This window comes from Cyanistes caeruleus, chromosome 11, assembly GCF_971803275.1.
Source record: "Cyanistes caeruleus chromosome 11, bCyaCae1.hap1.1, whole genome shotgun sequence".
Lineage (NCBI taxonomy): Eukaryota > Metazoa > Chordata > Aves > Passeriformes > Paridae > Cyanistes > Cyanistes caeruleus.
Genome location: NC_141711.1, coordinates 15,946,887 through 15,973,652, shown reverse-complemented (window position 1 = coordinate 15,973,652; position 26,766 = coordinate 15,946,887). Strand labels below are relative to the sequence as shown.

General features: G+C 47.1%; 1 protein-coding gene across 12 annotated transcripts in view; it reads left to right on the top strand.

Annotated features, from left to right (window-relative positions):
* The window catches only part of CACNA2D2 (calcium voltage-gated channel auxiliary subunit alpha2delta 2), a 237,924-nt gene that overhangs the window by 111,469 nt on the left and 99,689 nt on the right, over positions 1-26,766 (top strand). The window lies entirely within an intron of this gene.

The following is a 26,766-nucleotide window of genomic DNA, read 5'->3' as shown; positions in this document are numbered from 1 at the left end:
AGCTTGATTCACTGAAAGGGTGGCTGCAGGGCGACAGAGAAGGGGAAAGCTTGGAACAGGTAGAACAGCTGATGTGTCCACAGAGGCACTGCAGACAAAAAGACCTGGTCACCCTTCAACCTGGTAGACAGGAATGGGAGCACAGGGAAATGTGCTGTGGTGAGAGAAGGGATATTGCAGTAAATGAGGTGTAATTAGGGCAGTGGGAGTTTGGAAGTGAGCTGTCTCTGCAGCAGGTAAGAAGTAGCTTGGAGAAGGTGGGCAGCAGGAATCACAGGACACCCATGTGGGCCAGGGGAGTCTCAAGATTCAAGATAGGATCTCAGTCAAGGGTGGTCAGAGTCTGGTCTGAGTGTCCAGATGGTGTGAGGTTGTCCACAGTGCCTGACAGAGATGGTAACTGTAGGGACTTGGGTGAAGAAGATTCTTGTTGACCCAATTTCTTACTCTAGGATAAAGAATAATCCTACTTGGGACTCACACCAAGTGTTTTAGCTCGAATGGAAGGAGCTGAAGTGGGACTAAAGAGGTGTCAGCACTGCATTTGGGATCATGGAAGTGAAAATCAGGGAGACCAATTTTCTACTTAATATGAACTTGCAGCCTTGCTCATGTAGTTTTTGTGCATACTTCAGCTTATATCACATGCAATGTTCCAGAGATGTTCAGCACCTACAGATGCTGGAGGAAGACACAGGTGACAGAAGGTTGTTGCAAACTCGATACACACCTGGACAACTCATGGCTCCCGTGGGATGCACAGGGTAATAACCCTGAGTTACACAGCGTGACTGTGCTGAGTGGTTCCACTGTGACATTTGAATTTCAGCTCATCAGTCACACTGTTTTTCTTTGCCCTTTGCTCTGAGTCACACAGACTTATAGAGAGTTTGTGCATCTTTTGGTGCTAGATCAAGGGTTGAACTGTGCCCACGGTACAAATAACCTTGTTTGTCTTACAAATGTCTTTCTTTTTTGTTGGGTTTTTGAGCAGGACTCTCTGGTGTGCTGTGAAGGGCTCACCTGTCACAGGGGTGATTCTGGCAGTGCTGGTTAGGTTACAGCATGTGGTGCCTTCTTTATAGTGGAAACAATGAACCCTTGACCTAAATTAGTCTTTCAAGAGGACTCCTTCAGAGTGCACTCTTAGATGGAGCAGACTTTTACATCCAGTTTCCATGTAAATTCTTGACATTTTGGATTGGTGGTACTAACAACAAAATCTGGAAATGGGGAAATTGATGGGGAAAGAGAAATTTAATCTTCTAAATTTCTTCCACGTTTTGCTGAGCTTCTTTGAAACAGTGGGGCTCCCTTAGCTTCTTCCATTCTCCTGCCTGTTTTCATCTGTCTCAACTCTCCCTTTAGTTGAATCATCTCTCCTGGAGTCATTTCCTCCTCTTCTCTCATGACTCACAAGAGTGATTATGACTTCTTGAAACATATTTTTTAGTATCTGAGTCAGGTAGGACTCCATGTATTGGCGAGGGCAGGTGAGGAGGGAAAAATGGAGTCTCTCCTTGATGTACGGACTGCCCTGTCACTCGTGCTCACTCTCCTGAGGAGACATGCCTGCCTCCTTTGCTGCAGGAGAGAGAAGGGATGCTGCCTGGGCCTCAGTGGGGCTTTGCAGGAAGGTGCTCACAAGCCTTAGGGCACAGACCATGGGTGCACAGTTCAGAGCGCTGTTCTGATTAGGTGGTGATTCAGTCCAGCCATCAAAGAACCTGTTCTCCTCTAAGTGAAAGTATTAATGTGTCTTTATTAAACTATATGCAGAAAATTTATTAATATAGTTTCTTACCTTGTGTGTTGTGTTTCTAAGGGGCAGAAGTCAAGCACAAGGAAACTGAACCCATCTGGCCTCGACAGCCACTGTGCAGCACTGTGGCATGGATCTGGCACTAACAGGACACTCTGATTTCCCATATGCATTTTGGAAGTGTGCTGGAGCCAGGGGGGTGTGGCAGAGAGGGTGATTCCTTCCTAAAAGAAGACACCTACAAGGGGCTGGTTATTTGGATAACCAAATAACCTCTCCCTTTTTGTTCCAGAGCATCATATCAGATGACAGTCTCATCATGGGACAAAAAAAGTCCTAGGAAGATATTTTTGCAATCCCCACCTGGCACTGGAGTATCTACAGCAGGATCCTGGGGGACTTCTACCCCATGTCCCACACAATGGCTGTTGTTTGCCATGGATTTGCACCAGCACTAATTGCTTTTTCCAGTGTCCTTTGTCCATGATGATTTCATTGCTTCAAGCCTGGCCTCCAAGTCACCTTTGGGCTCTGTAGTTCCAGCTGCTTTTTATTCCCAAGCTTTAACAGGAGGGGAGGTAAAAAAGATGGCCTTCAATACCAAAAGTGCATCTAATTTCCTTTGAACTGGAAGCAAAAGACTAAGGTGGAGTGACTCCTGAAGGAGATGACATTACATTTACCCAGTGTATTGCATTGTGGGGGAAGTTCCAGAGCAGTAGGTGAGGTGTAAGGAAGCAGTAGGTGGTTTCCTGGCTGGGTGGGAGTTTAATGGGCTGCTCTTGTCCACACTCATGAGCTTGTCCTTGTTAGGGCTAAAAAAGTCACCTTTTGTAAGACGTGGAAAGGAGTGAAGTTGTACATTACCAAATGACTACAAATTCCCCTTGGGTTTTTCTTGTGCTGGGAATCACAGCTGGGTGGCTCATGGCTTTACATCATCTGAGACTAGAATTCATCAGGTTGTTTTTTTTGACAAGTAGTTTCTTTGTCACTTTTTCAACTTTATTTCCTATCTCCTCTTCAGTTTTTCAGTGTGTTCAGACCCCTCTTTGCCTTTGTATGTGCCCAGAGAAATACGTACAGGCTGTGGCTTCTTTGGGAGCTTCTTTGGGAGCCCAGATGTTGCAGTTTGCTGTTGGTGGAGCACTGAGTGAGCCAGGGAAGAGCAATCAGCTGAGGGTGTGAATGGTGTGGGTCCAGATTCCCAAACCCAAGGGGCACTTTTTCTTTCTTTTTGAATACTTCATCAAGTACATGAGCAATGCCTCCAGGTCTATTCTTTCCTGAAGCTCTGCAGACTGGGGGAGAAGGAAGTTGTGATTTGATGGAGGAGGAGGCTGAGAGGTGGAAATTTTAGATCCTAGGATATGTTTTAAGATTGTTTCTCCTTTTTATATAGTTCTTGTGAAGGCTGCTTTTGGATGCTGACTGCTTCATTCTTCACATATTTAACCACAGACAATTTGCTTTTCCTCCTGAGAGCGACACATCCCACAGTTTACTGAGTAGGTTATGCCCTGAAGTGAACTATTCCTACACTGTGACCAGCCTAAAGATTGCTGTCTGTGCTGGTGGCCTTCCCCTATCTCCAGAAAGAGACCTGCTGATCCACAAAACATGGTCTGGGTGCCTGCAGGCTCTCACATTGCCCCAGTGGTGACATGGTTGGGCTGGTATTTTCTCCACAGAGCTGATTTAGTTTTGCAAGTTGTACGTCACAATCTTTTGAGTTAAGGTGAAGTTTGTTGCGTTTCCTGTGGAGCTCAGCCTTGTGCACTATCAAATATGATGTGTTGAGCAGAAGTGCAGCAAAGTGGGATTTTGTGTGTCAGAATTTATAGTGTATACTATGTACATCTGTGTGTACCTTATGTAGATGCACATGTGTGCAACAGGTTTGGTGCCCCTTGCATGGCTCTGGTGAGGAGAGCACTAACAACACTTACCAGGAGTGGGAGGAAGGTTTGTGGGGTTTTTTTAAATTGTGTTTTTGTAAAATTAAATAGCATTGTTTTGTTGCTATGTATTTAGCTTCAGTGTGGAATGAGCATCTGGGGGAAAGCAGGGGCTTGGCAGGAGGGATCAGCAGTAGGAGGTTTCAAGGTTCCTGTTCCTTCAGCTAAGGTGTAGGAGGTCACAATATATTTCACTCAGATTTTACTGCAACCTGAGTAGTAAAATCTACCCTTGGCATTAGACATTTTCTTTTGGCAGAAAAAAGAATAAAAAGGATAAAACTGGGGATTTCCTGTATTTTGAAAGCATCCTGCAGGGAAGTCTGGCTGGGTTTCCTGTGGCTACAAAGCCTGGGGGAAAGTGGCTGTAGGTGTTGGCTGTAGGTTTCCCATCTTTCTTTACTTTGGATCCTAAGGGAAAGAGGTTGGAAGAGCTGGGATTTGGCACACAGAAAAGGTGGTTGGTCTGGAGATGCTTAGGGTTTTGTACTGCCTTAACCCTATTTTGCTGTTTTGTCTCGTGTTTCGTCCCCTCACCCTCAAGTTTTCCCACTTATTGGCATTTTTTCCTGCATGTTTCTTCTGAAACAGTACTTAGTACTTAGCCATGATTTAGGATCCTGTGATGAAGGGTGAGGTGAGAGTTTGGTGTGTTACCACAAAGTACTGACCAAATCAGCTTCTCAGGGTGAAGCTGGTCAGGGGGCCCATTGCAGGAGGGAGGAGCTCAGGCCAGTTGTGCTTTCAGTCCTGGTTGAAGACTCAGTGCATTACTGCTCAACTGGGACTAGTTCCAAGCTCCATTTGATCCTGGCACAAGCATATATCAAGAGTGCAGAGGGGATTTAATTGGACATGTTTATCCCTTTAACAATTCTGATAGCCCTGAGATTTCCCTTGCAGGTTTGTGGTGAATGGAGTCTTTATCATGTTTCTCATCCCTAATGAAGACAATAAAAAGTGCCACCTGTCTGACAAGCTGCAAAAATTGGCATACAGCAAAGCATTTCTCAGCCCAGTTCAGAGCATCTCCCCACTCTCCTCTCTCAGCAGCAAAAGCACTGACCTCTGTCATGGCATGGGCTGGTAGAATATCGCCAGGAAATCTTCCCTCCTTCACTGCTGGGGTTGTTGCTATCCTCTGGTCTTGCTGGCAGGCAACAAAAGGGGTCAGCATTCAGCAGGAGCGGCCCTGGGGTTGTACTGGATTTCTCCTTTGTTTCTGGCAGAGCAAGGTCCTGTTGCCATCTCCCTGCACCGCAGAGCTGTCTGAAGGATGTTGAACCAGGTGCTCATCAGCCAAGTCATTGAAGTGTTTAACTGGAGAGGTTCCAGGCCAGGAGAGGGGGACCCTCCTGAGCTGCAGAGCACGGGGTATTCACACTGGCTGGTAGCATGTGGTGCCAAACCCTTGTGGGTTTCCCTCCTGGAGCGTGGTACAGCCCTGGCTTTGGCCTGAGGGGGAACTTTGGGCATGTCAGAAGGCCACCAGTGGTCACGCTGTGGCCTGCTGGGTCACAGCTAAGGGACACATTACCTGTCTTGCCTAGACAGCAAAATGGGGTAGGAGAGAGGGAACAAACATAGCTGAGGTGAGCTCTGACACAGCCTGTGGGTTTGGTGAGGTGTGGGGCTTCGTTGCCTCATGCAACCATTCCGCCTGCATTGCTATGCACAGGAGCTCTTGACTTGGAGTAAGGAGCACAACCACCAACCTTGCACATGCTGAAGTCCAAACCATTTAAAGGCAGGACCTCTGTGCTTTCTTATTTCATAGTGACAAATCCAGCTCTCTTACCACTTCTTCAGTAATTGCTGGTTTTTATTTTTAATTCTGTTTTTAATTCACTCCTAATCAAATCCTAGCTGACAGTCTGCTTGTGTGTGTTTGTTTGTTTATTTATTTATTCATGTGTGTGTGTGTGTGTGTGTGTGTGTGTGTGTGTGTGTGTGTGTCTTCTCCTGCCTCACAATTGTTCTGGTGCTGGACCTGCTCCAGTAATCCAATTTGAATCCAATCTCCCAGGTCTGGAATTCTAATTTACGGATTGCAGAGGGGAGTTAAACAATGCCCACACACCAGAATGGGGGTTGATTGTCTAATCTAATCAGGGACAATCAGATGTTTGTAACAAGTCTATCAAACCTGTATTGGGCCAGTTTGCTGAGCGATGTAACCAGCTTTCTTAATAGCGCTAACACAATTTAGGGCTTCCTGCACTTTCATGCAGATTACATTGAATGTTTCCTTTTCTTCTCCCATGAATGTTTGGCAGCAGCTCAGCCCGATGGGCTTTACAACTTGGTGAGCTGCTGGGTGCCCTCTGGGGCAGGAGATGTTTGCCAGGAGCCAGGGGGCTGCTGCCTCCCCCCTCACACTGAGGTCCTGGGATGATCCTGCTTTGTGGCACACGTACAGGAAATGGACTCAGTGCCACCAGTGCATCTGGAGGCACAGATGGGGGAGCGGAAACGATGGTCCAGACCTGATAGGGTGTTCAGTAAGTCTCCACAGCAGATCCCCAGCCCTGTGCATGGCTGTTGGTAAAAAACAGATGAAGAAACCTTTGTCCTCTCTTGCCCTTGGCAGACTGAGGCTGTTGTTTTGGTACTTGCTGTCAGAAGTCTGGACAGTTGATGTTTAAAGAAAACACCTGTCTGGTTTTGGGGGAGTTTTTTATACCCTTTCAGGGCCTGAAGCAAAAGAGGAGGCAAAGCCAGATCTATGAACAAGATGATGTCTCTTAGTATAGCTCTCCAACCCAGAGTGGAGCTTCCTTACTTACCCTGCGCAAATAAATAATTGCCTGACTTTGCCCTTCCTGAAGACTGAAATATCCATCTGGTCCCTTACCCTGTCAAGAGGTGAGCTGGTTTACCCTGTCAAGTGGTGAGGTCTCAGATCCTTCAGCTTGCTCCTTACCCTCTCAACATCCTCAGGCCTGGCAGGGCTGTGCTTTCAGACCAGGCATTTGGGGGTGGCTGAAAGGGTAAAAGCAGATGGGTATGACTTACTGGTCTATCTGTGTAGATAGATATAGATATAAACTGGTGAGTGATGCAGAGGAGGAGGAGGTCTCTGAGGGAATTAGTGCTAGGGAAGGGAATTATCATTTAATTCTTTATAGAACAACCTTTAAACATGATTGGGAAGATATGCTTGCAATGATAGCAAAATAAAAGAAACCATGTCACTGAAAAAGGGATTAATTTGAATTTTCTTGGCTAATTTCGGCATGAGAAAATGCATTTCCATGGCAGTTTGGTACCTAGAGTTGCTTCTGCACCCTGTCCTGTGACTTTGCAATCTGTGCATGGTGGGAGAGGGTCAGAGGGGGATCTTTATTTCCCCAGGGTTGCCTGTAGGTTTGCATGGAGTGTGTGCTTTTGCACTTAGAGATGTGTCCTCAGTCCCTGAGGGTTCAGCCCCTGCCCTCCATGACGCTGTACATACTCAGAGAGCTCTCTGAAGACCAAGATCTTGGGCAGAAAAACCTCCAAACAATTTATTCTTGTTTAATATTTTTCCCCTTGAATATTTCAGATGCATCATTTGGGGTTGAAGACTCATATTTAATGGGAGTAATTGACCTGGGACAGTGAATCATTTTGAGTTTATTTCAGGTGGAATGAGGGTTATTTTTTTAAGGGTTTCATCCTCAGGCTGAACTAAAAATCAGTTATTTGTAGAATTTGCCTGTGTTTACAGGCAGGTAGTGAAGTTAAAGACTAATGAATGAGGGGGTGGAGGCTTGGTCCTGCAGGTTAATGGACTTGCATGAAGCTTTTTTGTCTCAAAAGCTCTCTTCAAATCCCACATTTTTTTTCTTTTTTATTTTTCCAAAGAAAGTAGATTTAGCAGGTTTCATTTCTGCAGCCTGCAAACCCCAGATCAGCTTCAGCAGAGTTTATCTCAATAGGTCTCTGCACAGGAGTGACTTGAGCAGCAGGGCTGGCTGCAGGTGAGGAGCAGGAGGCAGCCCCCAAGGTGCCTTGCACGATGAGTATTTAGCTTGGCCCTGGGGTGGTGCCCACCAGGACCCTGCTTTCTGTCCCACATGGATTTGCTTTGCATCCACTGTAGCTTTCATGGAGTCAGCCTGAAATCCACCAGCATCCCGCCCTACCCCACTGCAAGGAGCTATTATATATTCCCAGAGCAGCTGATGTCCATTAAATGTTTGAGTGACACTACAACAATGTGTAAAATATCAGTGATAAGGATCTAGCAAATCTTAATAAAAAAAAAAGACGACAAGAATGTAAATTGCACATACAATTGTGATAAAGAGTCAGAGATAACATTAAAGAGATTGTATCAATTTAATGCAAGTTTCGTGCCAAAGCCTGTCATCTGCTCTTTGAAGAGGAGTTTTTGGGAGCCTTGATATTCCAGCAGACAGTGCTGAAATCATCGCAGTGCTCTGGAGTGGCCGTCCCTGCAGCCAGCGAGCTGCGTGGAAGCTGTCTGCTTGCTGAGGATTAATGGAAACCTTTCCTGCCTCTACAATAAAAATAATGTTCCTTGGAAAAAATAAAGTGCCCTTCTGCCTGCTGGCCTTTGGGTCCCTCAAAATGCAATTAAAAAGCGGCTTAATACAGCCTTGCAATGAGAAATCTGTCAGCTTTCAGAGGCACGGTCTGAAGTGAAAGCAACATGAAAAGGTTGGGAGCAAAAATATTTAACCGTGCACCTGCCTGCCTGCCTGGTGGTGCTCGTGGAGCCACAGCTGAACTGGGATGTGAGGGGCTGGAACTGGGATAACTGGGGCAGCTGAAGCAGCTTCACAGACAGGGCTGGGCTGTAGCAGTGCTGCTGAGGGATGGGAGCTCCTCCATAACCCAGCCTCATGTGTGTCTCTGCTTGCCTGTCCCTGCTGGTCACCTGTTTCCTGGGCTGGCGCTGCTGCTGGATGTCCTTGGTTTCTCTCTCTCTCTCCTCTGCTGTTTAGGGTGTGCTATGTCCTTGAAGATGGGCGGGTGACAGCAGTAAAGGCTATTGGAAGTACCCTACAGGTTTGATGGAAGGGGTAACTCCAGGTGTCTGTGCAGGAATGCCAGCTCCAGGTCAGTATTTAGCCTGCCAAAATGTCTTCCCAATATTTTAGGTGTAATAATGGGAAGTTAATTTTAAATGGTGGCTGGCTGTTGGGTTTGTTTTTTTTCTGCAGGCATGATAATTAAAAAAAAAATAAAAAAAATAAGTAAAGCTGGTAATCCCATAGCAAGTGGGAGATTATAAGGGTTGGGAGTGAAATATGAAGGCAGGGCTCCAGTGACTGCCTGCTTTTGGTACTGCAAAATGAACTTCTGTCTTTGGCTGTCCCTTGTTTGTCACTTGTGTGCCACTACCTGTGCAAGGGTGAGCTGAAATCCCAGCCCAGCTGTACACGAAGAGCTGCTGGAGCAACAACAACTCGATGGGAGTAGTGCTGGGAGCAGTGTTTCAGCTGGATGCCAGTAGATGGCACAGCTTTTATATCAGCTAATTATTTAGGGAGCCGACGCCGGTCCGGGCTGTTCCTGTTGCTAATCTTAACCGTGCCTCACTCTCCACTCACACAGATGAAGATGTCTCTGCTGGTCTGCCTGTAATTGAGGAAGTTGGATAAGATATGGAAGGTGTTGAGTTTGTCAGCATTGTGGAGCAGTGGAAACCGTGATGGGGAGGAGGAGATAAGAATCGTGTGCTTGGGTGAGTGTGGAAGCAGAAAAGCAAAATTCTAGGCAGTGGTAGTGTGGCTTCCCAAGTGCACTCCAGCAAGTGCTGTATTCCCTTAGTGTAAATGTGACTGCTCCAGCTTTATACATAGGGAAACTGAGGCCTGGAGAGATCATTCTTTGTCTTTGATACACCTGGGAATAAAATCTGTGCTGGCTAATTAAGTTCTGGAACTTTTAGCTACAAGGTGTCCTTCATGTGTGATTACGACAGTAACATCTCCCTGGAGCTCCAAGCTCCTTCTCTCAGCTCTGCTCGTGTTTGGTGCTATTGTTCCCTGGCCACTTCAGGCTTTGAATGTGAATTTTTTTAGCAGTTTAGCAATTTTCTGCACCCTCTTGAAAGAGTAAGGGTTGAATGCATCCTAAGTCTCCCTGTGTGATGTTGTCCAGCTGTTTTGCACCTCCCTAAACCAAAGCAGCTCTCTGGCCTGTTCAGAGATGAGCATGTGGCTCTTGCTGAAGAAGTGCCCCTGGAGTTGGGAGGGTTCCTCAAGTGCAGTAAGACAGCCCTGATATGGTCTGTGCCCCTGTCCTGGGAGATGGGTAGAGACCCCAGCATTAGAGGCAGCCTTTCTTCTTACCTTCTGCCTGCTGAAGAACTTCTTTTCATGACTGGAATTGATTCGTGCAAGTAGATGGAAAGGATCTATCCCAAATCTCGAGGGCCTGGTATGCATGTAGAATATAAACCAGAGTGTATGTATGTGAGGCAGTAAATAAAGTTGTCACTCTAAAAGAAATGGGGTTTCTAGCACTTGTCAGATCATTTTAAAACCATTTTTATTACTAGATTACATTCTGAGATAAAGTTTATTGTAGCAAAAAAGAGGGAAGGTGTAGGATTTGACTGCAGATTTGGAAACACACTTAAAACTTACAAAGAGTTTTTGAACCTTAGCTGAGGGCAGGCTGTCTGCTTCAGGGTTTTCCTCCAGGGCATCTCCTGCCCAGCACATTTAAAGCACAATCTCTTGATTTTGGTGCAAAATCTACCCTAGCATGTCACCTTTTATAATCAAGCCATGACATAACATGCAGACACTGGCACAGGAGCTCCAGTTCCTGAGTCTGTGTGCTGTGTATGGGGCAGAAACCCTTCCGGGGGTCCCAGCTGGGAGTCCTGAGGAACTCCATGTTCCCTGAATGTGGCTCTTAAACAACTGCCTTAAGGATTTTGTGTCAAAACTGAAGATCAATCCTGGCATGTGTTGACTTTGTTCTTCCCATCCTCTCCCCCCATGACCATTGATCCTAAAATATTTTGCTCTAGTTACTTCCTTTTTCCATGCTCTTACTTTTAGCACTACATCTGCAAGCAACAGAAAACACTGTGTAGGTGCCAACTCTTTTCTTAGCTATTCCTTGCAGATACAAGTAGCATCCTGTTTTCTAACCCAGCCTCTTCTGTCTTTTGCTCCTAGTTGTTCCTAGTGGTATTTGTCTGCCTTTTATATTTACCAGTGGCAAAATTAACAGGTTGTTCTCTTGATGCAGCATGACAAAGAAAACAGCAGTCATCTCCTCCTGCCAGACTTGGGCTTCAGAGTTGTGTTGGTTTGCATCTCCCTGCTCCACCTCCATTCCTAGTTTTGGGGACTGCAAGGCACGTCACAGACTGGATGCTGGAAGAAGTAGCAGCTTTTCAAGTGCCACCTAAACTCCACAGCTGCTTGCAGGGCAGAGGCAGCTGGAGTGGCAAGGAGAAAGTTTGCTTTAACCCTGAAACTTGCACAGACCTGTGTTTACCATAACATCTGGCTATTAAAAAACTAGATTTATTTTGCATACAGAATAATGCAGGAAGTCCACACTGCCTTGACATTAGAGTTTTTCTGTCTCTCCTACTCCCCGCCCCATCTCAAACCCAGAACCTCTGCAAGGTCCCATTCTGAGTAGCTGCTCTTCTCCCCCTGCACTGAGCATCCCTAAAACCTGAGCATAATAGCATCCTGCTAATTATATCACTGCAGATTTATTTCATGGTAATATTATAGCTGGCCTCAGGCATCACCACTATCATTGGAAAACATCGAATGATCACAGCTTCTTAGCTGCCTCCATTAAACCTGGGAGAAGCGTCTGGGCCTGTTTATAAGTTTGTCTTTTGATGAGAGCCAAGGATTGATGAGCTGGTGGATGTGAGGTTTGTGGAACGTGCCCTGGAGGGAAGCTTCCCTCGTCACGGCAGCCATAAGGTGCAGATGGTGGGATCGCGAGCGGAATGCAGACGCAGCCGGGGAAGCGTCACCTTCATCTCATCGAGGCAGACCTTGCCCCCTCCCTGGCAGCACCACCCCGTGCTGAGGGCTGCACAGCATTCCAAATCAGTGCTGCTGGCAGCTTGGTTGGAGCTGCTCCCAGGGAAAGGGGGCGTTTCGAGCAAGCAAGTGGTCTTGTGATGCTTTCTGCTGACAGTCTTGGAGCTAGGGCAGAAGGAAAGGCACAAATACCGCTGCCATTTTTCAACCAAAAAAAAGGGGAGGGGGAAATAATTCAAGAGTTTTCTCTATGTTTTCCTTGCTAAAAATAAAATTAATCATGTGGCCAATGTTCTGGGTACCAAGGCCTTCTGCCACAAGTGTAGCTGAAGGTCAGTGCTGTGTCCCCAGGGTTGTTCTGTTCTTGGGACCCAAGCCTGTGGCTGCTTGCTGCTCCAGGCAGTGTCCCTTGTGGAACATAGCCATGGGATGGCTGGAGCTCTGTAGGATGAAGCATCTGGTGCTGAAGACCTGGTATCCACACTCTAGGTTTTGGAGGGTGTAAGAGAGTATTTCAGCATACATCCCAGTGCTGCACTGGTTTGCTGTGGGGCAGTGTTTGTCTGCACCTGAAGCCTGGCTGGCGGGGATGGGGTGAGCATCATCCCCAGTCAGTGTGTTGGTCTTCCCCATGGATGTCTGTGGTCCCCAAACAGCAGCCCTATGGGAACAGCAGATTATCACAGATCTGAGACCTAGCGTGTGTGGAGAACACGAGGAAGTAGCTTACGACTTTTGAAAGGGAATTGGGTAAAAGTAGATCAGTTGTTATTGATTTTACTCATAAAGTCCTTTTTGGTTATGGTGCTCCAGCATGACAGTGAGTGGGCCAAAAACTTAACTGAAATGAGGTCAATAAATTACATGCAGACAAAAGGCACTTACACTCAGACTGCATCAAGTCTCCTGGTAATTTCAGCGAAACAGGCAGAGCAGAAATATGCTGATAATTATTTAAATTAGACTCTGAGCATTGAATTTTTTTCTTCAAGTAACAGCACTTCAGCACTTGTCCAGATGAGTGCTAATTTACCCAAATGGAAAGGTTTATTAAACATGCCAGCCAGTGCTTTAGTAATATTTAGGACAGCAATTTTGCTTTATTATATCTCTTAACAAAGAGGACACAGGCTTCTTGATCCAGCACCAGAGAAGTCAGGGGATATTGGGGAAGATCCACGTCAGTTCTGCCTGGTCTCAAATCAAGGTACATTATTTCTGCCTCAGTTCTTCCCCTTTGCCAAGCACAAACCTGGGACTTGATTTGAAAAAAACTTCACTGACTTGGCCAGTTTGAAGGACACTCAAAATCCTTCTGGGTGCAGGAGGAACCTTGTGGAATTCCAGACTGAACATTCTTCCAGAGTTTGGATACAGGGTGAAGCCAACAGTGATGGGAATGGGAAGATTTTGCTTCAGATCCAGATATTTTGTCTTTGGTACCATCAGAGTAATGAGAGGAAAGGCTGTGGCTGCTCTTCTATGCAGGTGTGGATGCTGGATATCCCATAGGAGAAACAGAGAAGTTTATCATCTCTGAAGTTAGGTCAGAGGCTCTCTAATCTCCACAGAGAGCTGGATTCACCCCAGATAGGTCGAGTACCTTTGTGTCCTGTTGCTCTGGAAGTGTGAAAGAGCTCTCAGGAGGAAACATGCCTTCTCTGCTCCCCAGCATAGGTGGACAGGAGGGAGTTCTATGGGAACCACTGCTGATTCCTTCTCAGGCTCCAGAAAGGGCAGAGCACTGCGTTGTCACAGCTCCTGAGAGGTGAACATGAAATTTTCAGAATGGGGAAAACAGATGGAAATAATTTGAAAGGAAGCTCTTGCTCTGCATTATTGATGATATGTATTTTTCAGCATTTGGTGTCCCACGGGGTAGTGTGCTTTAACACCTTGTTTATGGTGAGCCTCAGTGTGCTGTGGACCATCAGCCGGGCTCATCCACAGCAACAGGGATGTGGGGAAGCATCTTAGATGAATCCTCTGAGCTTACACACCTTTAAGAAGTGCAGAGAGGCAGTCTAGGATTCAGTTTTACTGTTCTAGCACTTTTCTTGCCACCCTGATTGGAAGTGCTTCACCTCCTCTTCATTAATCAGTTTGAATTTTATCTAAAATTCATCCTCGATGAAGGTGAATTAGAGTCTGCTGCTCCAATCTTGGGCTGCAAATGATGGCAGGGCGTGCAGGGTATAGCAGGTGAGTGCACTGCAGCTTGGATCAGAGTGACACTGTATTTTTGGCGGCTCTGTACTGACCAAGCTGGAGGTCTCAGCCATATCCTGTGTGCTCAGTTCCCAACAAGCCCTTGAGGCAGGACACGTGTGTGACATTGCACCACTGAATCCCAGTGACACATGGCTGGGGTGCCACAACCCAGAGCAACAACACAAGTCAGTCACCAGGTCACTGAGGTTGGCAGGGGCCTTTGCAGATCATCCACTCGAGCCCCTGATGAAACCAGGGTGAGCTGGAGCAGCCTGCCCAGGAATTCAGTTGTTCCTGGGGAGATTCTGTGATTGTCCTAATTTTACAGATGGGCAGGGTAAGCCCTGGGCAGTGACTTGGCTGAGATATCTGGAAGGTGGGTGCAGGTGGTGAGGGTGAGAAGGTGAAGAAGGCCTTGGGGCTGCAAGGCACATATGTGTGTGCTTACTCATCTTTTCAAGAGCTCCTGGCTCCAGTGGTGCTGTCTTTCTATTAAAGACTTATTTTTTTTCAGGAATCAAAGTCACTAAGGTCTGTTAGCCTTGAAGAGCTTTAAGATGAGAACATGAACGCATCACAGAGATTTGTCTTCTTCTCTGGCCAGTTCCTTTACTATTGGATGTTTATGTACAGGAATGAGTGGAAAACACTGAAGAGAAAGGGGGTAGTGAATTCTGGAATTGCAGAGTCCTTGGCTTTCTGGTCACCAGTGGAAGTCACCATTCTTCTAAGGTTCTCTGTGACAAGGACTGTTGGGAAGTTGTTTTCCTCTAGTGCTCTGCTGAAGGTCAGCCTCTGGGGACAGTAACACCATCCTTGTCAGGCCATCCTGACATGCCCACAGAGCATCTTACAGCTCCTTCCACTGGGCTTCCTGAAAAATTAGCCCATGTTTGTCTGAGCCACATCCCCATGTCTGCATGTGGAATGAGCATCCCACTGGGGCAGCTCTGTTCTGGCCAGCCAGGGAGCACCGTAAAGGTCTGATAAATCTTTCGTGGCAGGATCTCAGCCATACCCTTTCCTCGGGAAGAAGAACTGACTGCAAGGTGCTCTGGAACTCCTGTGCCAAACCTGCAGGCCTTCTCCTGGCTGAGGCTCCCTGTGGATGACGGTAGGTGGGGAGCTGCTGCCCGATTTCCCTAATCCCCAACACCGACTCAAAACGTACAAGTGCCGGCTCCCATCAGCTGCAGCTGCGATTTACAGTGGGAGAAGAAGGGCAGAGCATGGCTGGGAGATGGAGATGGGTTCCACTCTTACTTGGGGTGTAAAAGGAATCTCATATTCTGCTTTATTTTCTGTTTATTTTTTCCCTCTCTCCCTAGTGAAGGCAGATAGCGTAAGAATTAACCTCCAGGAGCATCCCAGCAAGGAAAAGAAAAAACATTTGCATGCTCCTGAGAATAAGAATTTCCCTGGCAGGAACATTCCTGAAGGACCCTTTCTCTGTTAGGATATAGACATTTTGTAGAATGTTTCTGAGTGTCCAGGATCCAAAATGTCTCTGCTGTGGATCTGAAAGGCTCTTCTGGCCCAAATCTGACTGCAGAGTACCTCACTGTGCTCCTTGTGGAGGTTTCTGGTATGTGAATCTGTTCTTTAAATGTAGCTCAGGTGATCAGTGTCACAGCTTTTCCAGCATCTCACAGAAATGAGGAACATGGTGAAAACCAAAACAAACCAAATTTTGCTGCACTTCTTGAAACAGCTTGTGAACTGGGAGTTTGTCCCTGCATCCTTTTCTCCTGCCTTTAGCTTTCTGCTGTGACTCATGACTGGGATGAGAGCTGCTCGATCTCATGAAGCAGCAGCTCTGCAGGCAAAGCCTTCAGGCAGTCTGGACCCAAACCTCCTTTGCACTGCTGCTGCTGCTGCTCTGGCCTAGCTGCTTAGCAAATGCTTTCATGCTTGTGGGTTGCCTCATTAGGAGGAGGAAGTAATGATGGAGCCAGTGATGCACTCCTCCCTTCTGAGATCGAGCACCAAGGCTGATTTTGCTGATACAGCATCTTTGCTCACATTTGCATGAAATTCTTGCTAGAACAGTGCTCTGAAAAGTGTTCTTAAAATCCTGGGCAATATAGCAGGATTCTGGCCTAACTTCCTGCATGAAGCAAGGCCTGTTATATTTGTTGGTCAGGGCCTTGTCTGTTGAGTTTTGGAGATCTCCAGGGGTGAAGCTCCTTCACTCTGGATTCCTGTCTGTTCTTTTGTCTAGAGACTTTCCTTCACGTGATCTCTTGCTTGGTGCCTCTTTCTTCCTTTGTTCTTTGGCTCCTTTATCCCATTAAACACATGGGTTTGAATCAATAACTAGCATAACCCTCTGCCCACAGATTTCCATTTCTGGCATGCAGTGCATACAGAGCCTGTAGTTTAGGTGAGGCCTCATCCCATTGCAATGTTCCTGTGCTAAAGAGATGAATTCTTATCCTCCTTTCATTTATAGCAAAAAATATTACGCAAATAGCTACATGTCCAGCCTATGGTCATGGGTTGCAGCAGGGAGCTGGATGTCACCAAGTGGAGAACACTCCTCCTTGGTGGTGACACCTCCTGCATGCTCTGCTGCTGGCTTGTCATCAGGGGAGATGCTGTGACTGTACTTGAGCACTCCCACTGCCCAGTGTTGGATTGCTGAGCACTGAACAGGTTGAACAGATGAGTAGTGGAGACTCCATCCTGGTGGGTTGGACTCAACTGGACAGAGTTCAGTGCCAGAACTCAGTGGCCCCTTCTGAATGGGGCCCAGGACTTGGACACGTGATGTTCTTTCTGTCTGTGAGAGCTAACGGGGCGCAGAGCTGAGGAAGGAGGTGGTTGGTGGTGCAGGAGTGGTAGAAGACGAGCTGTGGGCAGTATGTAGGACACCTGCTCCTGACTTCAGCTAGGCCAGGCTGTAGGAGGGAGTCTTACAGAAGACTTTGTTAAAATCATCAGGAGAACAGCATGTCTCCCATTTACTTTGTAGGTCTTGTGCAGGTTTCATGTGCCAGAGCTAAAATAATACATGATTTGTTAAACTGGCTTTTTTCACAGTTGTAGGAAACAGCCCAGCCATTCAGCCAGAGCAGCAGTGAGCACTGATCAGCACTGGCAGGGTGGGCTCTGCCAACTGCTGTTGAGAGGCTTTTTCCAAGGAGCCTGGTGGAAACAAAGGAGTCAAAGTGGTAAAACCACCCCATGCTGGACCTTACTCACAGAGCAGCCAAACAGGGAGGGCAGGGAAACTAAACAGGAGCAAAACTGATGACAGCTTGTGTAGGGCAGCATGTTAGAGAAGTGAAAGAATCAATCTGACTGATCTTCCCAGTAAATTCAACAGATGCCTCCAGGCCATACGAGTCACACCAGTATGGGACTCACCTGGCCTTTCAGGTGAGGCACCTGACAGGTTCAGAGTATCTCCTCACTGGACTGTGGCAGGGTGTGTACTCTCTAGGCATAGTGGTTTGTTTAAGATTTCCTTTAGTGCTTTGCTAAATCCAGAGCTTCTGCTGTAGTGAAGAAAGGACTAAAAAAAAAAAAAAGAAAAAAAAAATAGGCTGTAAAATTGCAGAATTTGGAATACACTGGGAGCAGCTATGGTGAAAAGGAATTTTTCTATTCCCTAAAAGGTTTCTTCTGCACATTCAGTCTGTAGCTGAAGTGGGCTTTTTCTGTCTTTCCTTATTGTAATCTAATTGGTTTTCTACATTCACTCCTCAATTGCTGTAAGCATTAAAGTGTAGTGCATCCCATTAGATACCCTCTTCCATCTACATTACCTACTTAAGCAAAATTCCAATTAAGATTTTCTTTTTTCCCACAGCTTCAGCCTTTCTGAAGTGCCAAGTAAGTTGTGTGTTAGGAATACTGGTCTTGCAGGCAGTGGGTTCCCCATCTCCCTCTTTTCCTGGGAAAGTCATGGAGAAGCAGTAGCTCATCACAGGAGCACATCCACTGCATCCCTCTCTGATTTGGTCTTTAGAACACAATTTTGTGTTGTGGTTTTGTTGTTATAAAGGGAGGATGAATGATTCATTGCTATCTCACAGCAGAGGGGTCAGTGGGTCGCTCACAGCCATATCTTATTATCATCTGGAATTTAGTGTGCTGAGGGTTTTGCTAACCATCTGTAACACACACTGCTCATTTCCACAGCGTGCTCGTAACCTCTGCTAATTATTTATAAAGGGTTAATTAAGAGGATTCTGCTCTAAACAGTGACCCAGTGTTCTTTGTTTCTGCTCCTTCAGCTAAAGCAACAGCACTCTTACTGAAAACAACAGTAATTTATCCTTGAGAACAAGGTTTTGAGGTGCTGTATCAAAGCTCCACAAAAAACTGAATGTGGCATCTACCTCTTTCCTCTGATCACTGATTTTGTAATTTTATAAAAGAAAGCAATCAAGTTTGTCTCATTATATTGGTGTTCATTGTTCAATTCTATTATCCTTTTAGTCTTTTCTCTTAATGTTTGTTCCACTATTTCAGTAAGGCTTGAAATTAGTCTAATTCCCTAGATCACACTTTTTCCAGTTTTAAAATGTAGATGAAACAGATTAAGATTATTGAGTTCTGAAAATCAAAGAGACAATAAGGCAGCACCATTAATGTGCTGTTTGCCTGTTAAAATAGTCTGTTTGCTGGTCCTGTCAGCCCCTGTGCTGAAAGCAGAAGCAGAGGGCAGCAGGTATAATTAAAAGGCAACAGGTCTGCTGCAAGTTAAACGCTTTTTAATACAGCTTGTAGCTCACTGATAGAACTTGTTGCCCGAAGATGCTGTCAAAGCAGGAAATTCAGCAAGACAGAAGAATGAGGGGGAGCTTGTTGTGAATCTGAGCAGTAGCTCCAGGTCTGCGGTGGCTGTGATAATCCTCCCTTGGCAGTGCTGCCATTGTGACGCTGCGTTTGTTTGAGTGATGGAAGCTTTCAAGATCAATGTGAATATCTGCAAATTGAGCTGAGGAGAAGATAAATGACTAAGGCTGTTCTTTCTTGCTTTGGGAAGATTTAAGGCAATTAGTGAAGCCAGGAATTTTTTTTTCTTTTTTTGCAGACATATTCTATAAGATATGTAGTTGCAGTATCCGGCTGAGAAGAGTTGGGTCTTTTCTCCAGACCATTTCCAGAGTGTGAAAGTTGGTGGGACTCCAGGCCGCTTTCATGAGAGCAGTCTCTGGGCTTTTCCTGACAGATGCATTAAATTTTCCCATCAATGCTTTACAAACCCACCACAGGCTGAGACCACTTGGCAGTGGCTCTCTAGAGAGCCACTCAAGCATCTACTGCTTTACTGAGCCCTAAACTTCTTTGTGTCTATGAAGTACAAATGGTGGAGGAGTGTCTTATATTACACCTGCCTTAGTGCCTAGTCACCAGCCTTAGTGTCTTAGAGACAAGCAGCTATCCTGCTTTTTCAACTCCATCAACTGGTGGATAAAAAATACACACTTTGAATTAAAGTGTAGAGGTCAACAGGGGAGATGAGAATGAGCCCATTACTCTAATTAGAATTTTGCCATAAGAGAGGTGTGTGTGCATCTTCAGTGCTTCTTCTCTCCTTCTGCTTTACTTTCCAAACCTTTCTTAAAAATGAGTTTCTTAAGCAGGCAGTAGTTTTTCATGCTTTTTACCCATTCTGTCTATTAAAAGATCTTGACCCCTTCGTTTCCACCTTTCAGGATAACAGTAGTAAGTTGTGCCAATTTAGTAGTCAGTATAGAAATCAGTGTCTATGAAATGCATATTTTATTTGATTGCCTGCATTTAAGCCTGATTGTGATGTTTGGGTGATTTGAACATAAAGTGGTATGAGAAGTATAATAATTTGTTATCAGAGGCAGACAGAGAGAAGGGGAAACAACTTTTTACACTTTGGTAGAACACAGAGGGTTTTACACATCATCTTTTCAAACACTGGCCTTTTGGAAATGTCATATTGCTGAGAGCCCTGGTGCTGTTTAGCACTGAAGCTTGAGATCTCTGAAAGGGGTGAGGCTTTAATGCCTTACATTTTTTACATTTTTGTGAATCCACCCAAGAAGTCAGTAAAGTTGCACCTTTCACTTGCATGCTACTGGATTCCACCAGTCTTCACTGCTTCTAACAGTGTGACATTCCTATTCCTGTTGGATGTGATGGAGACAGAAACAGGCCTTTTGCCAACCTCCAAAACACATGGTGTAATCTGCTAGCCCAGCATCAGTGTGGCCCAGAGACCTTGCCTTTGACCTTTGCCAGGACAGATTTCTTGATTCATTGCCCTCTGATAAAAGCAGGCAGCATGGTCTGGTCACAGTCTGGTGGGGGTGGAAACACAGATTCTGCCTTGGACTGTCTTAGTGTCAGTGTCCACACTCCCCCATGCTCTCCACGTGGTTTTCCAGTGTAGTGATCCTCACTTGGGAGGCAATTTCTACACCCCTAAAATAATGCCTTGGCTACTAGCCCAGAAGTCTGTGGCCACAAAATCTAGAAGTCAAATGAAATAACTTATTTAGCCTCTAGGTTACAACACTTTTGGACTGACATCAGGGGGAGATGAGGGCACTCTGTTATCCCCTCTGCTGCAATGCCATGGTGGGACAGGTTAGGGTTAGGGTTGGGATTGCTCCATGTTTCAGTTCCTGTGGCATGGATGGAGCCTCCAGCTTTCCCAGGCATTTCATTGGAGCTGTATTTGGTCAGAAAGGTGAAAATGCAGGGATTGTTTTTAAATCCCTAACTCACATCTGTGAAAGCTGGCAGTGGAATTGTCATTCCTCCTCTGTAGTACTGAGGCTGTTGCTTGGAGAGTCCCATGGGGATGTTGGGCCCCCCAGTGTGCAGGCGCTGTGGGAGAAGGAAGGGATGAAGTGGGAGCTGTAACTCCCCATCTTCCCTCTGCCTCTGTGTGGCAGCTGGTGATTAAATTGTCAGTTTAATGCATCCATCCATTTAATTCAAAAAACATGAAGAGAGGGGGAAGGTGAGGGCAGATGCCTTCCCTGCAGTGGAATGGCTGCCTTGCAGAATTCCAGCTTTACTGTTTCCCAGCTAAGGCCCAGTAAAATCTCCAGTGGATGGTAGTCACAGGCTTTCTGTTGTCTGATAAGGCTGGAATGTCTTTGGTTTTGGAGCTCCCTCCTGGGCACACACCCAGGTGTGAGTGTGTGTTTTTGTGTATTTGGATGTGCACAGACACTGCTGGACACAGCAGGGCTCTTTCCTGGGGAGCTCTGGGGCTGCCACAGCACTAACCCACTGCAGTGTTAGTAGAATGAATGTAGTTTCCTTGTCTCCAGGCAGCCATGCCCAGAGGTTTCCTTGTCCTCTAAGAAAAAATCGTTGTTGCAGTTTTAGGGCTGTGCTCTCAATCTCTTAAGTAAATTACCAAGGAAAATGGTTGCTGCTCTTTCTTTTCTCCTTGTGCTCTGCTAGTTCTGTTTAGGGCAGTTGTGCTGGATTTTCTTCCTTTTATCCTCTTGTTTTTCAGCATGTCTGCCTTTTTCCTTTGCCTTTGTACTGAGATTTGTCCTTTCTTTTATAGAAATTAAAGTGCCACATCCCCACTGATCTGAGACTGAAGCAAAACTGAGACTACAGAATAGCTTGTTTCTAATTGAGATTTGAAAAATATCCCTCAATAACGCTTTCAGCTATTTTGTGTGGGAATATTTTGATTACATTTCTTATGGCAAGCCCACATTCTAGCATGGCAGGATAAGAGGACAAATGAGAGAAGTATTTCCACCATGAGGTGTCTATCCTAAAGAGCAGGTGCTTCAGGGTGGGAGCTGTGTTGCAGGTGCACACACATGGCTGTGTGGTGTGTGAGGCACATGGTGATTAAAAATACTCTCAGGTTTAAGCCCAGCTTATCCAACAGGTCTTTTTTCCTTTGGGGTGTGTAAACCTTGTATCTGCTGAGTTCCAGCCCTCTGGGTGTTCCCTGAGCACCAGGCACATCCACTGCCTTTGCACCATTTGTAAAGAGAGTGGCCTGGAAGATGGGCCCAAGACTTTCAAAGTCAGCCTCTGGTTCTGCAAAAGACAACTGAGAAAAGCCAGACTTGTATTATTAAGTTGAACTCCCAGCCTGGAACAAAAGCTCAGCTGGAAAACTGGTAGGAGTCTATAAGTAAAAACAACCCACCAGCTGGAAAATGCGACTGCGGTGTGAGTGTCCAGCACGGGCGGACAGGAGGGGAGAATTGCCAGCAGGAATATTCTGGGAGTATTCATGGAGTTAAACACGCTTTGTAATGTCAAAATACAGACGGGTGTGGAAAGGCTGAGCAGCTAACGGCGAGCTCAGCGCTCCTAAATCTGCAGTTGGGCTATAAACAAGCGAAGCCCGATGTCTGTGGGCAGCTTGACTTGGGAGTGCCTGGTGTCTGCGCATGGCTGAGCTCGGCAGTTAAGTGTCATCGTACAGCTGGCTCTGGGAGCAGGGAGCCGGTCAGTGACAGACAGCTAATGCTAAAGCAGCTCTGCCATTTGGGCAGGGTTCAGATGGATAGCAACCCATGAAAAGAGCTAAATTTGGGGACAGAAAAGAGCATCTGGATGCTTAACGCCATGAGGTGCTCTGTGAAGGACAGACAGACATGGAGACTGGTGAGGAGAAGTCTGCTTTAGTCTGGGTGCAAGACATGGCATCCCTGCATGGTTATTGATGCAAGGGGTGACAGGGGGCTGCCACGCTGCCCCAGGTCACCCATGTCCCTTTCTGCTCTGTATAATGGGAGAGTCCAAAAGCTTGTAGGCTTTGACAGCTCCTTCAGCTGCTTGTTACTCTTTTCCCTGGCCATTCAAGTCCAGCATCTCACACTGGACATCAGGGAGCTCATTTGTGTGTGAATGCAGAATAACTGGCAGAGCTGAGACCAGAACCTCAATGCCTACAGTAATGACCTGGAGTCTCCAGGGCAGCTGGGCCTGAACGACAGGTTTGTGTCCCGTGTCTGAAACCAGACCCTCTGCAGCTCAACATTTGTCAGCATTGCCTTCCTGCTTCTAAACCCAGCACTTGTGTATGCCTGGCCTCCCCTGCCCCCCTGCCCAGGCTCTGCTTCCCCCAGGAGTCTGGGGAGTGAGCACTCCCGCACCCTCTTTGTAAAGTATTGTACTTGCACATATGGATTGCCTTCTCTTATGGAAGGAAGTGTCCTTAGTAAGAACTATCTCTTTTCCTACTTCGAACTGCCCCAGTGCTGTGTCCCTCTGGGGTGCACAGTGTCAGCCTTGGTTCCTCCTTCCTTTGACTTGCTTCCTGTGCTGGGTAAAAAGCAAAGGGATGGAGTTTTCTGGACAGTGTGAATGCCAGGGGGCAGGGAGCAATAATGCCAGCACTACCTCTGTGGTGCAGGGCTCAAGACCCCCACCTGTCCCTGGAGCCAGGCCTGGCTCTCCTCCCGTCTCCCCAGCATCCTGTGGCAGGCAGGCAGGAGGCAGCACAGGCAAGTCAGTTAAACATTTGCTCAGCTGAGCAGCGGAGAATGAGCGAATCCACGATTTTTTTGTCTCCTTTTTTTGCCTAAAAGATCAAATTTACATTTAATAAATTTGCGTTCCACGCAGCAAAAACAAATGTAACTGCTTGAGTGTGTGCGAGGGGCATTGCCTGCTAACTAGGGCAACTCAGAAGAGCTCGCTCCTGTCTGGAGGCAGCCGATTACTCTCAAGATTTGTTCTTTTTAGAGCAAACCTTTGCAGGGAGCAGAGGAGGAGGCAGCCGCTGCAGGGAGAGGGATGGGGCAGCAATGGCTGCTGCAGGCCTCGGCTGGCTGTGGGGAGGCAGAGCCAGAGCAGAGCTGCCCAGGAGACCTCCCTTGCTGCATCAGGGAGGGCTGGAAGTCAGGAACCCTCAAACACAGTGATCTGTAGAGCAAATGGCTGAAATCTGCTGGAGCTGCAGGAGTTTGGGAACTGCTGAGCATCATCAGCTTCTCCTTAAAATGAGGCCTGTGGGGCTTTTCTATCTGACCTGAAGGCGTTTGAGAGGAGCTGCAGGAGGATGCTGGAAGAAAAGGGGGAGTTTCAGCCATGAGGAGGAAAGGGGCTAGGATGCAAATCCGGGGCCAGCCTCAGCTCAAGGCTCTCCCCAGATCTTCAGCTCTGCCCTACTTTGTCACTCTGCATCCTCCTCTCTCCCAGCAGCTCACCCGTTTGCAGCTTTCTCTCTCAAATCATCCTGCCGCCTTCAAGCAGGAAAACTCTTCCTGAGGAGTGCAAAGCCACTGTGCCCTTGTCAGTCAGGTCTGCCTGGAGTGTTCAGATGGAGAAGGGATGGCTCTTACCTCTCCCCCAGCCCTGTGTGTGTGCGTGCTCAGTGTTTCCCTGCAGGCAGGCATCCCCCAGCATTGCCCCACTCCAAATGTGGGTTTTCCTTGTGCTGAGTCTGTCTCCCTGCCCACACAGCACCTGACATGCTGGAGCTGAATCAGAGCACTGCAAATCCCCGCCAGAGAGCTGGGCTCTGGCAAGATTTAGAAGCTTTCTGCCGGGCATGGCTGGACTGGGAGCTGTGTTTGTGGGGCCACATTGGTGCCTTGTGCTGCAGGGGCACCCTGAGTGCACAGGGGCTGCTCACTGGGAGCTTTCCATGGCTGCCCCTGGGGTGGTGCCTGCCTCAAGCAGAGTCCCGGGCAGTGCTGGTTGTGGAGCCAGGGAGGAGGTGACTGGGCTGGCTGGGCTTTTCATATGCTGAGCACAGCTACAGCTGGTCAGTCATCCCAGGCGCTTTATCACCCCTGTCTGGCCACAGCCAGGAGCCAGAGATGAGTTGCAGACACTCATCATTTACCTTCCCTCACCTTGCACAGAAATTCCTTGTCTGTGTGCCCCAAGGCTGTGGGTCTGCAACAGTTTAACACACCGTACTTCCCAGTAAGCACTAGGTACTGTGAGCTCTCCTCACACTGCCTGCCCTTCCCTGAGCTGACCTGACTCACCAACCACACAGAGATCCCCCTTGATTTGTTTTGCTTGCATGATTTTCTTCCAGCCAAGCATACTGGATAATTTGTTGGAGGAGCTGGCTCATGGAGGAGGCCAGCAGAAACAAGGGAAGAGAGTGCTATCATCCCTCCTCTGCTTTAAGAAGCCCTGTGTTCATGCCCAGCTGAGGGGTGACAAAGAGAATTTCTCTGCTTATTAAAACAAAGAGTCGGTCAGTGATGAACCAAGGGGACGGCATCTACTCCAACAAACATATTTAAGCATCTCCAGTAAAATGAAAGTGTGCTGCCTATAATGTAGGGCCAAAGGGTCTCATCCACTCAATTGTCCTGGTCAGGGGTGCCCTGTAGCAGACCCCCAATAAATGTCACACAGGCTTCTGAGCAGTTAGTGACTGCATCTAGTCCAGGCATGATGTCCAGAGACCTCCCCATTTTGATGACAGTGGTTGTGATAAGGAGTGAGCTCTTCAGCTGCATCAATCTTATTCCAGCGCTGTGTCTGGTTATGGAGCGTGGAAAGCGACGTGACGTGTGCTGCAGGGCTTGTTTTATTTTCTGCTTCCTTGCTGTTGCTTTCACGCCTATTTTGCACAACCTCTGGCTGCTGAAAAGGTGCCAGTTACCCCCCCCTGGACCTCCCTGCAGGCCCTGGGGCCAGGGCACTGCAGCTCTGGGAAGTAGGTCTGAGAGTGGAAGTTACATCCCACTGAGACTCCCTGTAGCCCAAAGGTGAAATGAGTGACTGTAGATGTTCCCAATACATGTTCTGCACTCCATGTGCTGGTGGGCAGGGGCAGGTCCCATCCCCAGGCCAGCTTGCAAAGGGAAAACCTTTCTGAACTTGTACCTGCTTAGCATTAAGTGATGTGGGTCCCAGCCCCTCTTCCCCAGTCACTACACAATGATTTATCGTGTCTGTGATGTGCTGTTCTGTGGATAACACCCGTGTTCCAGGTCAGTGAGTTGTTTGTTGGATTGACTGATTGTATGACAGAAGCTGGGAGCTCCTTTGAACCTGAGGATGCTGCAGAAGCCCCTCTGTTGCTGACCACTGAGGAGAGGGGAAGCTTTTCACATGCAACAGTGACAGTGTCACAGCCCTGTCTGTGGTTTGAGAATCAGCACACCACTCAGAGCTGGTGGAGGTAAAATCACAGATTCACAAAATACTCTTGAGTTGCAAGGAGTCCAAAAGGAACATCAAGTCCAACTCCTAAGTGAATGACCCATACTGGGACTGAACCTACAACATCAGCATTGTTAGCACTGCGCTCCAGCCAACTGAGCTAATTGTGGCTGGAGGAATAACAGAGGAATGGGGGATAACCTCATTAAGCAGAGAGTAGGAATAACCCCATTAAATGGGAACTGCCTGGCCCCCAGACATAGCACTGTGCTCTCAAGCCGTGGCTTGGGTTCTGCCTCTGCTGCTGCCTCTTGGGAAAACTCAGACTTATTCCTATATATATATATAAAGGGGACCCGTAGGATAAAGCTCTCCCCTGTCCTCTACTGTGAGGATAAATTCATAAGTGACTGTGAAAATTTCCATCCCTGCTGCGAAGGGCCATGGAAATACCTGGAAAGGACAATAAATTTCCAAGCTGTGAGCATTGCTTAACAACTAAGCTGCTTTCCATGGTCTCTGCACTGCAATACTGTGGTTTCAGAATCACTCTACCATTTGTCCTTCAAAGAGCACAGGAAGGAAAAGAGTTTCTTTCCCAATTCCAGCATTTATTCTGCTGGTACCAGTCTGTTCCTCTCGTTTTAGACAGCATTTCTGTGCTCCATCAGACCTCTGAGTCCCCTGGAATCAATCAGGAATTCCAGCCTTGTGCCGGCTAATTGCACGGCCGTTTGGTGGCCGGGAGCTCTTCCAGTGATGGATGGTGTGTGTGGAGGTTTTACTCCATCGCAGT